At 40.5% G+C, this 15,381-nt stretch overlaps 1 protein-coding gene across 1 annotated transcript in view; it reads right to left on the bottom strand.

Annotated features, from left to right (window-relative positions):
- slitrk6 (SLIT and NTRK-like family, member 6) overlaps window positions 1–10,599 on the bottom strand; it is a 31,108-nt gene extending 20,509 nt beyond the window's left edge. The window contains exon 1 of the mRNA XM_020519061.2: window positions 10,360–10,599. The gene's annotated coding sequence lies outside the window, so the exon portion shown is untranslated. The remainder of the gene's footprint in view (window positions 1–10,359) is intronic.
- Between the last annotated feature and the right edge of the window lie 4,782 nt (window positions 10,600–15,381).

Below are 15,381 nucleotides of genomic sequence, written 5' to 3'. Positions count from 1 at the left end.
CAATTCAGGTGAATGATACTCAATCCTTTGCATTTTCGGAATTTTAAACTCTGTTCATTTCATGTACAAACCTGTTCAGCCCTTCCTGAGACCTTCTATCATCTACTACTAAAAAGCTTCACTTTTTAAGAAATACTCTGATTGGAATAAAATGTTTATCTGTTGCAAAATTTTTTATATTTGATCATTGACTTTGCACTTGGATTTGCCACTTATTGTTACTGGTGTACATAATGTTGATTACTGCATATCAAATATCCTTTTGTTATGGGTTGATAAGATAAATTTGAATTATTTCAAATAGTTCTTATTGGATATTGTCAGCAGTATGTTAAATACTTGAATTTCTACCCTTTTATTGACAATACTGTAATTAAACTGCACAACTGTATAAAAGATCTCAATAATTCCAATCAAACTTCTCTTGAATTTCTATGACGTGGCTACATGTTTAATCCTATCAGCATAGTCTATTGTTTGTTGTACAGTGGCTTTTACACCGATAAAGAATGGAAGAGTATTACACACATCCGTTAACAGTCGGTGTAACATTACATAAAATACCATTCAGATTCAGCTGTGTCATTCACTTCGCAGGAATCCCAGACATTCTTTCAATGATATGTAAAATGCAGATGTTAACTTACATCATTCCAGATTTATGCTTTTCTCATCCATCAAAGACCAGCTGGAACTTAAACTGATATGTAACATACCTGCTCTGTAGGGTATTACATGACGCAAACAGCACCAACAAAGAAAGGTGATATTTTTGGACAACTTAATTTGCATACATAAAGGCTGCCAACAGAATTTTTTCAAGTACAAGAATATTTGTCAGATTTATAAAACAAGTCACTTTATTTGGAGAAAAAAACTGAAGGGAACAAAAAAAACCCCTCAAGGTTTCAAAAGGAAGCAATATCTTTTGGAGGGCACAAAGAATTATTTTGTTTATTCACTTAAGAAACACAAATTTGCCACTCAATCATGTGGGATGACATATCCCTCAGTAGTAATTCTACTTCTACTTGTCAAAATAGTGTAACCCTTACATCAACAATGTGATAATACCCTTATCATTCAGCAGTGTAGCATACTTTCTCCAGTCAATCAATAGTATATCTTACTTTGAATAATTAAAATATATATAGATACAAGCACATTCATGAAGTGTAAGAAAAAGCAGATTGGAGAAAAACATGTGACATAATTCTATATAATAAATTATTCTTGTTAACCATTTAAGTTGTGTTCTGCTACTTTATGCTCAGTTTAAATTCCTTAGTTTAGCGATAATCTTTATAACTGTACTCAGGGTGTGCACTTATATTTATTAAAACGAAACATATCTATTCTAAGCTATTTATCTCAATGCAGCAATTGGCTATCACTCCACTATTAAGCCAGTCATTAACAGACTGAACACATTTTCGTGTGATAATTATGCCTATTAGATGTTGGAATAGGTTCCAATTTTGAAATTCTTTTACTTACTTAAATTATTATATGATGAATACTTTGGCATGCCGTTCTTTTATTCATTGTTTTAACAGGGCTGTTTGTGTTTTGAAAACAAATGTGTGAAGCACTTGCATGCTAAAATTTGAAATAATTAATTTGAATGAGTCATTAGAAAAATAGACTCTTTAAAGCATTTCAAACCTCAGCTGGTCTTATGTAGAGCTAAATTATGCATTTTTTATGCATGGATTAGAGCAGACCACTGCCCCTTACACTGCATTATATAGCACCTTAATAATCAAAATACTCCAAAATATTTTACGCTTTGAATTTGTTATGTTGGCAGACACAGTTCTCCACATAATTATTCACCAAACAACACAAGTTTTAAAGAAGTACTTTCAATTGACCTCAGTGGTGAGGTATACTTGCACCATGAAATATGGAAACATATAAAGATATAAAGCAAGAAGTTGTGGATCACACTTATCAGCTGTTTTGCTAACAAATCTTAATTAGGGTCATTGAAACATAGAATTTTTACAGCACTGATAAAGGCCTCTTGCTCCACCATGTCTACATTGGCCAAGAAACGAAACGGTCAATGTAATGTTACATTCCAGCACAGGGAGGTACTTGCCTAGTGGTATTATCGTTAGACTATTAATCCAGAGACCCAGGTGATACCCTGGCGATCTGGGTTTGAATCTTCCCATGATGGGAATTTGAATTAAATCTGGAATGGAGTCCAATGATGACCGTGAATTCATTATCAATTGTCGAGAAAAAAACATTTTGTTCACTGACAGCCTTTAGGGAACATAACTGCCATCCTTCCCTGGTTTGGCCTATAAGTGACTCTAGATCCACACAATTTTGTTGACTCTAAACAGTCATCTGGACAATTAGGGATGGGCAATAAATTGATGGCCTAACCAGCAATGTTCACATGAATGATCCAAATATATTTAGCCACTGAGTTAAAGTGAGTGTGAATAAATAAACAGAAATTGACCCATCAAACTGCAGCTTAAGGAAACCAGATACATTTTTTGTGAGTTGCAGGTTTCTCCCTCTACTAGTCTTTCAGGCAGTAAGTTCCAGACCTCTCATGCCTTCCAGGTGAAAAATGTTCCTTCATTTCCTCCCTAATCTTTCCACCAATCACTTTAACCTTCTGCCCCTTAATCACTGACCTCTCTGCTAAGATAAATAGGCCCTTTCCACCTACTCAATACAGGCCTCTCATAAATTGGTACCTTTCAATCAAATTTCACCTGTCTCCTATCTCCTGAGGAAAATGACTCAAGTGTATTCAACAGTAGATACTTGGACACTGAATAAATTGGAGGAGGAGATGGACCAATTTTTAGTTAGTAATGTGTTTAAGGTGCTGATCAAGTGGAGTTGAGGCTGGTATGAGATCAGCTGTAATTGTATTAAATGGCAGAACATGCTCAAGGGGCTGAATCGCCTACCCCTATTCTGATGTTCTTATTCAAACTTTCTTCTTTGCTCTAGTTTTCAAGTCCTGGCAGCATCTCACAAATCTCCTTTGTACCCCAATTAGTGCATCCTTTCTGTGATGAAGTGATCAGATTTGCATAAAGTTATCAAGTTGTGGCCTAATTACTGATTTATCCAGTTCCATCAGCATTTTCCTGCTCTTGTATTCTGTACATTAGCTAATAAAGGAACGGACTTAATGTACCCTCTTCAACAGATCATAAAAGAGGCTTTGATTTTTGTTCTTGATCCCTTACCTGAGGGCTCCTTGCTGCAAAATGTCCATAACTGATACTGAGTGAGGGCAGAATTGGCCTCAGACATGTTTCCACTCTCTGTAGCTAGCATCTTGAGTGCAGAATCTACCAGCTGTTATGCAAAATTTGATAATCTTTGTTTAACCACATGTTGATTCTGAACAGAGCCCAAGGAGATTTTCTGGCAACAATAATGTTTGATGTTAGCAGAATTAAAGGATGTCCAAGTTAAAAAAAAATTCATTCAGTGTTCAGAAAGTTCACATGAAGCTCATTGAAATATTTGAGCAATTTTTAAAATTTAATTTTGCACCAGCCAGGTTAAATGGGCCTTCCTTTTGAAAGGACGAATACCTCTTTGATTAATGCAGTTGGATTTTATTCAGCCTATTCTTTCATGGGATGTAGGCATCAGTGGCAAAGCCAAAATTTGTTGCCCATCCCCAACTCTGTCTGAAAAGGTGACAGTGAGCCATCACTTGAATCCGTTTATGCAAGTAAACTGACATCACTGTTCAGGGACTCCCAGGATTTTGATCCAGCATTAATGAAGGATTCGTGATATAGTTCCAGCTTGGGATGGTGTGTGACTCAGAGGGGAACGTGGAGGTAATGGTGTTCTTGTGCATCTACTGCTCTAGTCCATCAAGCTGCTAGAAGTAGTAGGTTTGGAAGGTTCTGTCAACGGAGCATGGATGAGATGTTACAACATGCCCTGCAAATATATTATGCACTGCTGCTACCATGGGCCACCATAGGAGGGAGTGAATGTTTGTTGATGGAAAGTATGCTGACCAAGCAGACAGCTTTGTCTTAGATGATATTGGCATCTTGAGTTTTGTTGTAATTACACATCCAGATTACTGTAGAATATTCCATCATACTGCTGACTTGTGCCTGTAGATGGTGGGCAATCTGTGGGGAATCAGCAGCTGAGTTATTAACTGCAGAATTCCTAGCCTCTGAAGTGCTATTGTAGCCACCAAATTTATATGTCTAGTCCAATTCAGTTTCTGGTCAATGGTAACACCCAGAATCTTAATAGTGAATATTGATCAATGGTAATTCCATTGAATACTGGAGAGTGATAGGTGGTCAGGTTTTTTTTTGTTAGGGATAATCATTAACTGGCACTTGTCAACCCGAGCCTGGATGACATCCAACTGTCAGGTTGGATGACACACAGCAACCGAGCACAAACTAGACTGCACTTCTTTCAGAAATTGAACACACCCATGCACAGTTGCAGTTAGTACAGCACATAATGAGATAAAACAGTAATACCTGGTTGTGTAGTTTCACTTGACAGGAGCATGAGTCAGAGAATTGGATGTACTTGTCATTCATCTTAATGGATGAGAAACTGTGAGTTGTGCGGACTAAATCCAAATTGAAGATAGGTTTTCAACTTGCAGCAGGACATTAAATTGAAGATTTTGTTCCTTTACTTAAAGAAACCAATTTTGATTTCTATTCATCTCAAAAAGATTCACACATCCATTCAGCTAGTATAATTGTACCAGAAACCAGGACTCTGAAACATTAAATATCTTCTGAACAGTGCATTGTGTAGGAAGTAATCTTGTATTCCACAGCTAGGGTAATATACTTCCTAATGCTTTGTTGATTTTTTTTTTAAATTGCCTTCTCAAACATTGATCTTAATGATACGCTAAAATTTCAAGTTATCTTTCTCAATTGTCCTGGATTAATTCTAATGAATTCATGCATCATATATTGTTCCGTGAATATGAGCAATATTTTCATTTAGCGACATAACATTTCAAACGCCAATATCCAAATCTTTGTATGTTTTTGTTCTAGTTTCTATTACTGTCAGCCAGAAACTCTTAATACTAAAGTTGGCATCAATATCTAAGTCAGTTTTATTAATATGAAGCGGCTCAAGTCTGAACATGACCACCATAGGAGATCATTCAACACTTCAACCTATCAGTGAGACATTCCTCTCTCTCTCCTGATTAACAGTGCCAAATTTTTAAAACAAAGCTTGGTATTTAATTCCATATTTATTTTTCTAATCTTTGATCTCTACTTTACATTAGTTCTATAAATTGAATGTGTGATTCTGCCTGTCAGTGCATCCACTGACAACAAGGTGCAGAGCTGGATGAACACAGCAGGCTAAGCAGCATCATAGGAGCAGAAAGGCTGATGTTTCGGGCCTAGACCCTTCACTTCTAACTCTTTGTCTTTCTGTGTCCTTGACACTAGGATTGTTTTCTTCCTCTGATTATTCAAAATAATGCAGGTTTTTTTAAATCTGACTGTTATTTCTCCTCCCTCATGCTTGTACCTCTTTCCATTCTTAGCACTGCTTGTAGATGTTGAATATTTCATCAAAATAATGAATGACATGAGATAATTTGATCTATTTTTGGTTCAATCAGAAGGAAACTGTTGGCATGGATGATATATAATTAGGGATATTTTGAGGTTAATTGACATATACAGCAATAGATGGGCAAAGTCACTATGCTGTGAAATGAATTTGGTCAGGTGTGGCGCATGTCGCAATAGTGAGTAATGATTGATGTAGGACTGCTTTAAATATATGGCTTTGCAGTGAACAATGCCTGATATCCATAGGGAGCACAAGCCAAAGAAATTATGATAAGGATTCAGCTCACTAAGAGCAGAAGTAGGACAAATAGGCTGGTACATGTCACAATTCCATGCTATCTTTACACAAAATTACATGTGCCATATCGGAGAATAACAACAGGAGTAGCACTCTGGTGCTTGTTAGCCACAACCACAAGATAATTTCTAATGATGCTAAACTCCAGTAGCTGCCATTATATCTACTACCTGTGCAGTAAGGCATGCATTGTGTCTTTTTCATGCCAGCCTCTGAAATGACTATTTTAACAATTTTATTGATGAATCATGTAACTGTGTAGGCGGGCAATACAACACAAGGGAAAATTACAGCTTAACATTATAGGTGGCACACTCATGTATCAGTTCATGAACGTTAGGTATTCTGAAAATCCCAAAGCAGACCACAGATTCAATATGAGGGGAATTTTCACTACAACAAGAAAATCTTGCTTGGTGAATTAACCGCTTAACCTGGCAATAATATCTATGAGAAATAAAATATACATTTCCAACAATATGCATTTTCATACTCATGATAAATGAATGCCAAAGTTCAGAAATGGGGCATTTGTGTAATTTTGAAATATAATGGCTGTGAATTTGGTGTACGACTTATATGCGGATGCATCTATTCTGGAATGTGAAAATAAGCCTAAACTTAATTTGGATTGACATGTTTCATACCACTATCTCTGGAACATGATGAAAAGTTAGTAGGCAAAGGTTATCTGCCAATTGTGTATTACACGGCTGTAAGTAACAATGGAGAACTGAATATCTAAAGGACTTCAGTTTCTGGAAGCTTTTTTTAAATTTTAAGTGTGGACAGGAGTGTTCACTTCAACACTTCAGTGATTTTTTTCGAAACTGAACTATATGCTATTAGCATATAATTGTGTTGATGGGTTGATACATATTTATGTTTTCAATATGTATAATTAAGGCATCATAAAAATATTCATTTAAATAAATGCCTTTCAGCAAAACTGAATCTCATTCAAATTGCTAACATATTTAGAAGCTAATATCACATGGAAAAATGAACCTAATTGAGTGAATTAATTTCTAAACTGCCTAACCAATCCTTAAGTTAACCTGAAACCTATATTCATAGCCTTTAGAAATGGTTTCTGAATTAGTGTCCAGAATATCAGATGGGAGACTGATACACAAGTCTTATGCCACTGCACTTTGGTTGCTCACATTTTCAGCTCAAAGCTGGGGAGTGTGAGTTCAGTTCCACTCTAGATCTTGAGCACAAGGGTTCTGGTTGACATTAAGTGGGTACTGTATTGCTTTTAGAAACAGACGATTCCAGAGGTGGTCCCATACAACTCCTCCTCACACCTAAACTAAATGGATGCAGAAGATCTCATGGTATAATTTCAAAAAACAGCATTTAAGGATATTATCCCCACTTGCTGGTCAATAATTATTGTTAAATCAACATCCGTGCATAAGACAAGGCTGAAGCATTTGTGACCATCATCATCAAAAGTGCCAAATGCACAATCCTTTCCAGTCTCCATCTGAAGTCCCCAGCATTACAGATGCCATTCTCCAGCCAATTTGATTCATTCTACTCAATGTCAAAGAATGGCTGAAAGCATTTGATGCAGCATAGGCTATGGGTCCTGACAACATTCTGACATTAGCACTTGAGACTTATGCCCCAGAACTAACCATGTCCTTAGGCAAGCTGTTCTACTCTAGTTACAACTTCATCATCCACCCTGTAATATGGAACATTGCCCAGGTCTATCCTGTTCTCAAATCTAACCTGATCCATTTACAGCACCAACAATCTGCTTTCAAACATCAGTAAAGTGATGCAAGGTATTGTTCAAAATGTTATCAAGCAGTACATACTCAGCCCTAACCTGCTGACTCCCATTCAGTGTACATCCTTTAGAACCACTCATCTCCTGACCTCATTTGAGCATTGGTCCAAACATGGTCAAATGAGCTGAATTCAACAGGAAAAGCAAGACCATCTGTCCTTCACATCAAGGTTGTGGTTAACTGAGTACGGCATCGAAAAGCTGTGACATAACTGGAGGCTATTGAGGGCAGTCTCTCCACTGGTTGGAGTGATAACTAGCACACAGGAAAGCACATGTGATTGTTGGAGGTCAATCATCTGTGTCCACTTGTGACTTCTCCGATACAAAAACAAATTCTGCTCATATGCAACAAGACCTTAGCATAATTCAAGCTTGAGCTGGTAACAATTGTGCCTTACAAGTGCCAAACAATGGCCAAGTTCAACAGTAGAGAATCTAATAATCTCCTCTCAAAATTCAATGGTATTACATCACTAAATTCCCAATTATTAACACCCTGGAATTTACCATTGACCAGAAAATTAACTGTATCAGTATTATAAATACTATGGCTACAGTGGCAAGTCAGTGTCTGAAAATTCCATATCAAATAATTATGCTCCTGACTTCTCAAAGCCTGTCCACCATCAACAAGGCACATGTTAGGAGGGTGTTGGAATACTCTCCATTTACCAGGATGAGTGTAAGTCCAATAACACCCAGATATTTAACACCAATTAGAACAAAGTAGGCTGCTTGATTGGCACAGCATTCACCACCTTCAACATACACTGCCTTCACTACCAACACACAGTGACAGAAGTGTGTACCATCTCCTAGATGTACTGCAGCAACTCACCGAGGCCCTTTGAACAGAACTTTCCAAACCCACAACCTCGATCACAATCTAGAAGGGCAAGGGTACCAGATGCATGGGGACACCTCCAAGCCACTCACCATCCTGACTTGGAAATAAGTATGTTGCAGTTCCTTCAGTGTCGCCGGGTCAAAATCCTGGAACACATTGCCTAACATTCTGGTTGTAACTATAGCACATGGTTGATGCTTCTCTTATATTGCACCAGTCACTGCAATTTAATTGCATTTAGTTCATAGATTATAAAGCATTTTGGCACAGCTGGAGGGTCCTTTTATGTAACTGTGAACACCCAGAACATTTTATTTTGGCAACATTCTGCGTGTGGCAGTTGAAACTTTAAATCGAAATTTCCAGCAACAGTTATAGAACACATGGTGTTGCTACTGTCAGTCATTTACCTTGATCTTTATTTTCTTTTCATAGGTTATTATTTGTTTGATCTGAGTTCTTCTCTTGAGCGAAACTACGTCTGAATTATTTCTCTTGCTGGGCTACGAGTCCATTTTTGAAAACTGGGATTACAAACTGCTTTGGGCAGTATTTGCTTGGCCGCCTCAAACGCTGGCGGGATTCTAGACAGACTTTGCAAGCCCTGAGCAGCGCAGCAATAAGAGGACAAGCTGTCACCAACAATGACCTGTGCTCTTTAGCCCGGATGGCTATGACAAGCTGTTAGTACAATTGTCTGGTTAACTGCCAACATGATTGCCTGCTGCTCAGATTAAGATCCACTGTAAATGTAGGTCAAAGTGATTACAAATCGGGAACACAGACACGCACCAGAATCATTTGCTGATCTGTCATTCCAACTGAAGTAATTTTGCCACTAATTCACTTTTAGAAAATTCCTGGTGCACATTTTTGATCCGATAGTATGAATTTCTGGCGGAAATCCCCGGCCAGGATCTGTGTATGCGTGCGCGCCCGCGTGTGTTTTTTTTAAAATCTGAACCTCTACTTTCTGAGTCCAAATGCAAATTACCGAAACATTTCGCCACTTCTAAGCAAGCCTCTGATAGGACCGAGATATCCCAAACTGTTTCGGAAAAGAACGTCCGCACAGAAAAATTTCTCAAAAGCCTTTAACTGAAGCCCGAATGAGGGTGGTGGTTTACTAATATCTGCACTGAATTTAGCTTTATACAAGTGACATCTCCAAAAAAACACTGTACCACAAAGGCAATTAAACGGCCAGCAAACACAATTGCACATTAAATGTTTGACATCATTTGACTGTCATCGTTCATTACTTTACAAGGGTCACTATAGACTTAATTAAAGTCACAGGAACGGAACTTTATAGTAACAATTGTGTCTGACCATATCTAAGGTGATACTTCCAAAGGAACAAAATCTGTGCCGTGCGAGCTCTCTGAGCCCTTTATTATATATCCCTTTCACATTGTGCTAAAACTCTGCAACTCCAGAAAAAAAGTCACCTCCCCCAACATCAAGCAAACAGGAGTCAATAACTGTTTACTCCGCGTTTGTATTCACTGAACATTTTAAATCAGGAAAGCAGGCAATGTGATTTCTCTCTGTCTCCCTCTCCATTTTAATGCGATGCCTTGTTGAATGACACTGGCAAGAAGCAGCTGTGAGCTGTGGGCTGTGGGCACTCTTACCTGGAAAGCGGCCGGACTGTCCCAGAAACAGGTTCAAATCGGGTTGGATCCGCTAGCCAGTTATCTGGGGACCAACGCGAGGTGCAACTGCATTTTTGTTTTGAACGCTGCAAGCGGCGAATCAAACAAACTACGTTATTTGAGAGAGAATGTAGGTGTAACGTTTAAAATTCACTTACCCGCAAGTGCAGCCTGCCAATGAGCAGAGCTGCGCAGGTTCTCGGCGATGTGGATGGGCAAACAGGCAAACGAAGTTTCCTCTCACTTGGCATTTCCCCTCAGACAACAGAATGGTCTCATTTTGACCCAGGCTATCAGTTTCCCAACAGGTCCGGAATTGTACTGACGCTGGCGGTGTGTGGAAGTCAAACACACAATTGCAGGTACTTGCTTTAAAATTAAAAACAAAACGTTTGGAAAGAGCTGATACAAGGCTTTCTCTCCTTCTCAAAACTGTGTTCACAATCCAACAGACTCAAACTGCTCCGGCGACAGTTTCCTCAGATGCTGTCACAGTTTATATTCAATGCGTTTCCTTTCTCCTTTTTATGGTTCCTATAAAATAAAGACGACAGCAGAGACAGAGAGAGAAATACAGACCGGAATACACACTGGAGCTGCAAAACTACTCTTTTCCTGGTGTTCTCTCAGTAATCTCAGATTGCCAGAGGTTTTTTTTTAAAGCAAACGTCTTTTGACTTCTGAATCAGCTCAGAAGCCCTGCCCCCTTCTAACTCGCTTTAATCTGCTCTCGTTGGAAAACTCAGGAGCTCCACCCTAGCGATTTGCATAAAACCTACGCTTCACCACCCCCCCGCCCCCCACCCACCCCTGTCCTCAGTACCATTTAGACCCCCCGTAACTTCTCAGAGGTGAGAACTGCTCTCAGCGGGGCGCCAAGACTGAGCACGTCACTACAACATTTCATTTTAACGCTGCAACGATTTGTGCTATTTTTTCGAACGCGGCCCTACATCGTTTCATGTGCAGCAAACAACTACTCAGGAACATTTTGCTTTGCCAGCGGACCGAATCTCTTTTATTGAAACAAAAAAAGACAAGGTACTGTGGATGCCGGAATCTGAAATAAATAAAAAAAAACATAAACACCTGGAGAAACTGAGCCGTTCTGGCAGCATGTGTGGGAGAAGCAGAGAAGTCTCTCCACGGACTTTGCTGAGTTTCTCCAGCATTCATTTTGTTTCGTTTTGAACCGGTGACAATAAACGGCTGGCAAAAGGAGTGATGAGGAAAGATGAATGGAATCGAGGACACACTCTGGGACAGTTCCTGAATGGAACTGTCCAAGCTATTCAAGCTCATTATGGGAATATGTTAAAAGCATGAGATAAATGATGTGCATTTTACCACTAACGTGTCCTGGACTGGGATTTGATCTGCTTCAGCGCCCACCCAGCACGCCTGCAAACGTTGCATTCTCGCTGGGTTCTGTAGGGAGAACGGCGATCTCGTCTTAGCTAAAGTAAAACCCACCCTGATCTTGAGCATGGGAACTAGAAGTACGACCCTTCCATTAAAAAAAGACAGGCACACTGAGACTGACTCGGTTTACATTCCACATAATGTAGTTTCATAGGTCCATATATGCTTCCTTCTAATCCAGTCATACACTTTAAAAAAAAGTTTATTCTGATTAAAAAAAGCACTTTTAAAAGAAAAATAGCAGACTTAATAGCAGTAAAAAGTAATTCTTTCTTACTATATTTTTGATTTTAACCGTTCGCCGACATACGTGCCAAAACTAAAAGAGAAAGTAGCTAAGGGCTCCTTTGCAGTTGCGCTCCAGGCCAGTTGTACGGACAACTCCCCGTTCTCCAGGTAAACCAGATCCAGTTATTCATGCTGATCACAGACTTCTATAAACACAATGTGTCGGATAAATGCCTAATTCAAATAAACATACTACACATATACAATATCCCTTTCCCCCTCTCCCAGATAAATGTAACACGGACTTTTCCGGGATCAAATCTCTCTTATTTGCTTTGCCAGATGAATTTGCCGCTCTGCTCCTATGATGCTGCTTGGCCTGCTGTGTTCATCCAGCCTTGCACCTTGTTGTCTCGGATTCTCCAGCATCTGCAGTTCCTACTATCTCACACTTTATTTTTCCCCGGCAGACCCAACCGCATTGTGAAATGAATGGTATTACAGCAGGCAGCTAACTGTCTCATTATTTGACACAGGAATGGAATCCTTCTTGGGAGGATTTTCGTGAGTTTATGGATTTGACCACTTCAGTGTGGCCTGATTACTCTAATGACTTCTTTGCCGCGAAAGCAAGCCGGAAACAAGATTTTGAACTGCAGTTCAACACCGCCCTCTCCTGACGGTAAACCATGCAGGAGGAATTCGCAATTAAAGAGTCATGGAGACGTACAACGCGGAAACCGACCCTTCCGTCCAATTCGTCCATGCCTACCAGATATCCCAGATAAATCTTGTTACATTTGCCGGCATTTGGCCCAAATCTCTCCATGCCGTTTCTGTTCATTTACTCGTCCAGATGCCTCTTAAATGTTGTAATGGTATTACCCTCCACCACTTCCCCTGGAAACCTATTCCATACACGCACTACCCTCTAGGTGAAAAAGTTGCCTGATAGGTCCCTTTTAAATCTTTTCCCTCTCACCTTAAACCCATGCCCTCTAGTTTAGGACTCACCCACCTTGAGGAAAAGACCTTGGCTACTCACCCTATCCATGCCCCTCATGATTTTATAAACCTCTGTAAGGTCACTCCTCAGCCTCAGACAGTCGGGGGGAAAAGAGGCCCAGCCTATTCAGCTTCTCCCTATGGCTTTACCGTCCAGCCCTGGCAACATCCTCATAAATCATTTCTGAACCCTTTCTAATTATTTTGTACTTTCCCATTCTGTGTTGCAGGACACCAGTATTTTTCTTGAGCACAAAATCTTATAACATAGCTCCCAAACTGTTTCGCTGCCCATATGGTTTACTGTAGCTGAACATTTCGTTAATAATTAAATAGCCACTTCTCTTCAAGCCTGAAACTATGTCATGCCCAGATCCTAGCATTTATTTAAAAAGTTTTATTTTTGGCAAACATTTTATTAACACATTATCTAAACATACCATGGACATTCAACCTTTCAGTGTATTGATTTGAGGGAGTGTTATTCTCTCTCAGACTGTGGTCTGATCATGAAATACATTTTCAACCTGTTTGGCCATGATTTAACACACCTCTGAAGCAGATGTGATTTGAAGTTGGGCTGCCTCACCTAGATATAGGGAGACTACCTAAAATCCTAATAATGCACATCATAATATTTTCTAATCAACTAACTCACATATGTTATTGCACAGGCACCTCCTAGCTCAGAGTTGGGACACTAACAGCGCACCACAAAAGCCCGAATAACACACATTATAGTTTTTAAAGCATCCTGCTTAGGAGATATTATGATACACCACTGGAGGAGGTTAGATTTGAACCTGGGTCTCCTGGTTCAGAAGGAGGGACACTACCACTGCAAACAAGAGTCCTAGACACGTTACATTCTTTTTCTTATCAACTTGTTCAGAGATGCTATAATAGACATCTGGGGCAGGTGGAACTTGAACCCAGGCCTGTGGGCTCAGAGGGAGGAACACCACCACTGCAGCACAAGAGGGTTCTGAAGCACATTTTTTACACTTGTTTTTATTACATGCCTCTGGAGCAGGTGGGACTTGAACCTGGGCCTCCCGATCCAGAGGTAGGGATACTATCACTGTGCAACACAGTAGAATCTAGTTCTGCTTTTTAAAACAAAACCCTATTTTTCTAATAAACCTGGTAAGAGGTGGCATTATATACCTCTGGAGCAAGTGGGACTTGAACCTAGATTTCCTGTTCCAGGAGGGAGGGACACTTCCACTGCACCACAAGAGCCCCATGCATCATGTTATATTCTGATGCAAATATATGTTCCAGGTGCTCCGACTAATGTAGCTTTGCTCACTTTATCCTACGGTATTTTTTTAAATGATTAAGAGATGGTGAGGCAGCAATTATATCCATAGCTAATGGGAAAATAGTTTGACATGAAAAATGTATGTCTGAACCCAGAGTTGGAAATAAACTGCAAAGATGCCAACATTTGTGAAATATGTTGGCTGTTAGAAAAATTCTTTCTAAACCACAGACCCTGATGTATTGCAGTTGTACAACATCAATTATAACTGTAAACATTGTAGTACAGTTTCTGAGACAACAAGGTGCAGGGCTGGATGAACACAGCAGGCCAAGCAACATCATAGGAGCACAAAGGCTGACGTTTCGGGCCTAGACCCTTCATCAGAAAAGGGGGAGGGGATGGGGGTTCTGAAATAAATAGGGAGAGAGTGGGAGGCGGATAGAAGATGGATAGAGGAGAGGATAGGTGGAGAGGAAACAAACAGGTCGAAGAGGCGGGGATGGAGCCAGTAAAGGTGAGTGTAAGTGGGGAGTTAGGGAGGGGATAGGTCAGTCCAGGGAGGACGGACAGGTCAATGGGGCGGGATGAGGTTAGTCGGTAGGAGATGGGGGTGCGGCTTGAGGTGGGAGGAGGGGATAGGTGGGAGGAAGAACAGGTTAGGGAGGCGGGGGACGAGCTGGACTGGTTTTGGGATGCGGTAGGGGGAGGGGAGATTTTGAAGCTTGTGAAACCGATATTCATTTCAAGCCCACCGACTCCCACAGCTACCTAGAATACTCCTCCCACCCACCTTCCTGCAAAAATGCTATCCCCTATTCCCAATTCCTTTGCCTCCGCCGCATCTGCTCCCAGGATGAGGCATTCCACTCCCGTACATCTCAGTTGTCCTCGTTTTTCAAGGATCGTAACTTCCCCCCCTCAGTGGTCGAGAACGCCCTCAACCGTGTCTCCCACATCTCCCGCAACTCATCCCTCACACCCCGTCCACGCAATAAGAACCAAAAAAGAATCCCCCTCGTCCTCACGTACCACCCCACCAACCTCCGGATCCAACGCATTATCCTCCGACACTTCCGCCATCTGCAATCCGACCCCACCACCAAAGACATCTTTCCCTCCCCACCCTTATCTGCTTTCCGGAGGGACCACTCTCTCCGTGACTCCCTTGTCCGCTCCACACTCCCCTCCAGCCCCACCACACCCGGCACTTTTCCCTGCAACCGCAGGAAGTGCTACACCTGCCCCCACACCTCCCCCC

The sequence above is a fragment of the Rhincodon typus genome, chromosome 6 (assembly GCF_021869965.1).
Source record: "Rhincodon typus isolate 14 chromosome 6, sRhiTyp1.1, whole genome shotgun sequence".
NCBI lineage: Eukaryota > Metazoa > Chordata > Chondrichthyes > Orectolobiformes > Rhincodontidae > Rhincodon > Rhincodon typus.
The sequence above is the reverse complement of the archived record's forward strand: the minus strand, read 5'-3'. Positions and strand labels throughout refer to the sequence as shown.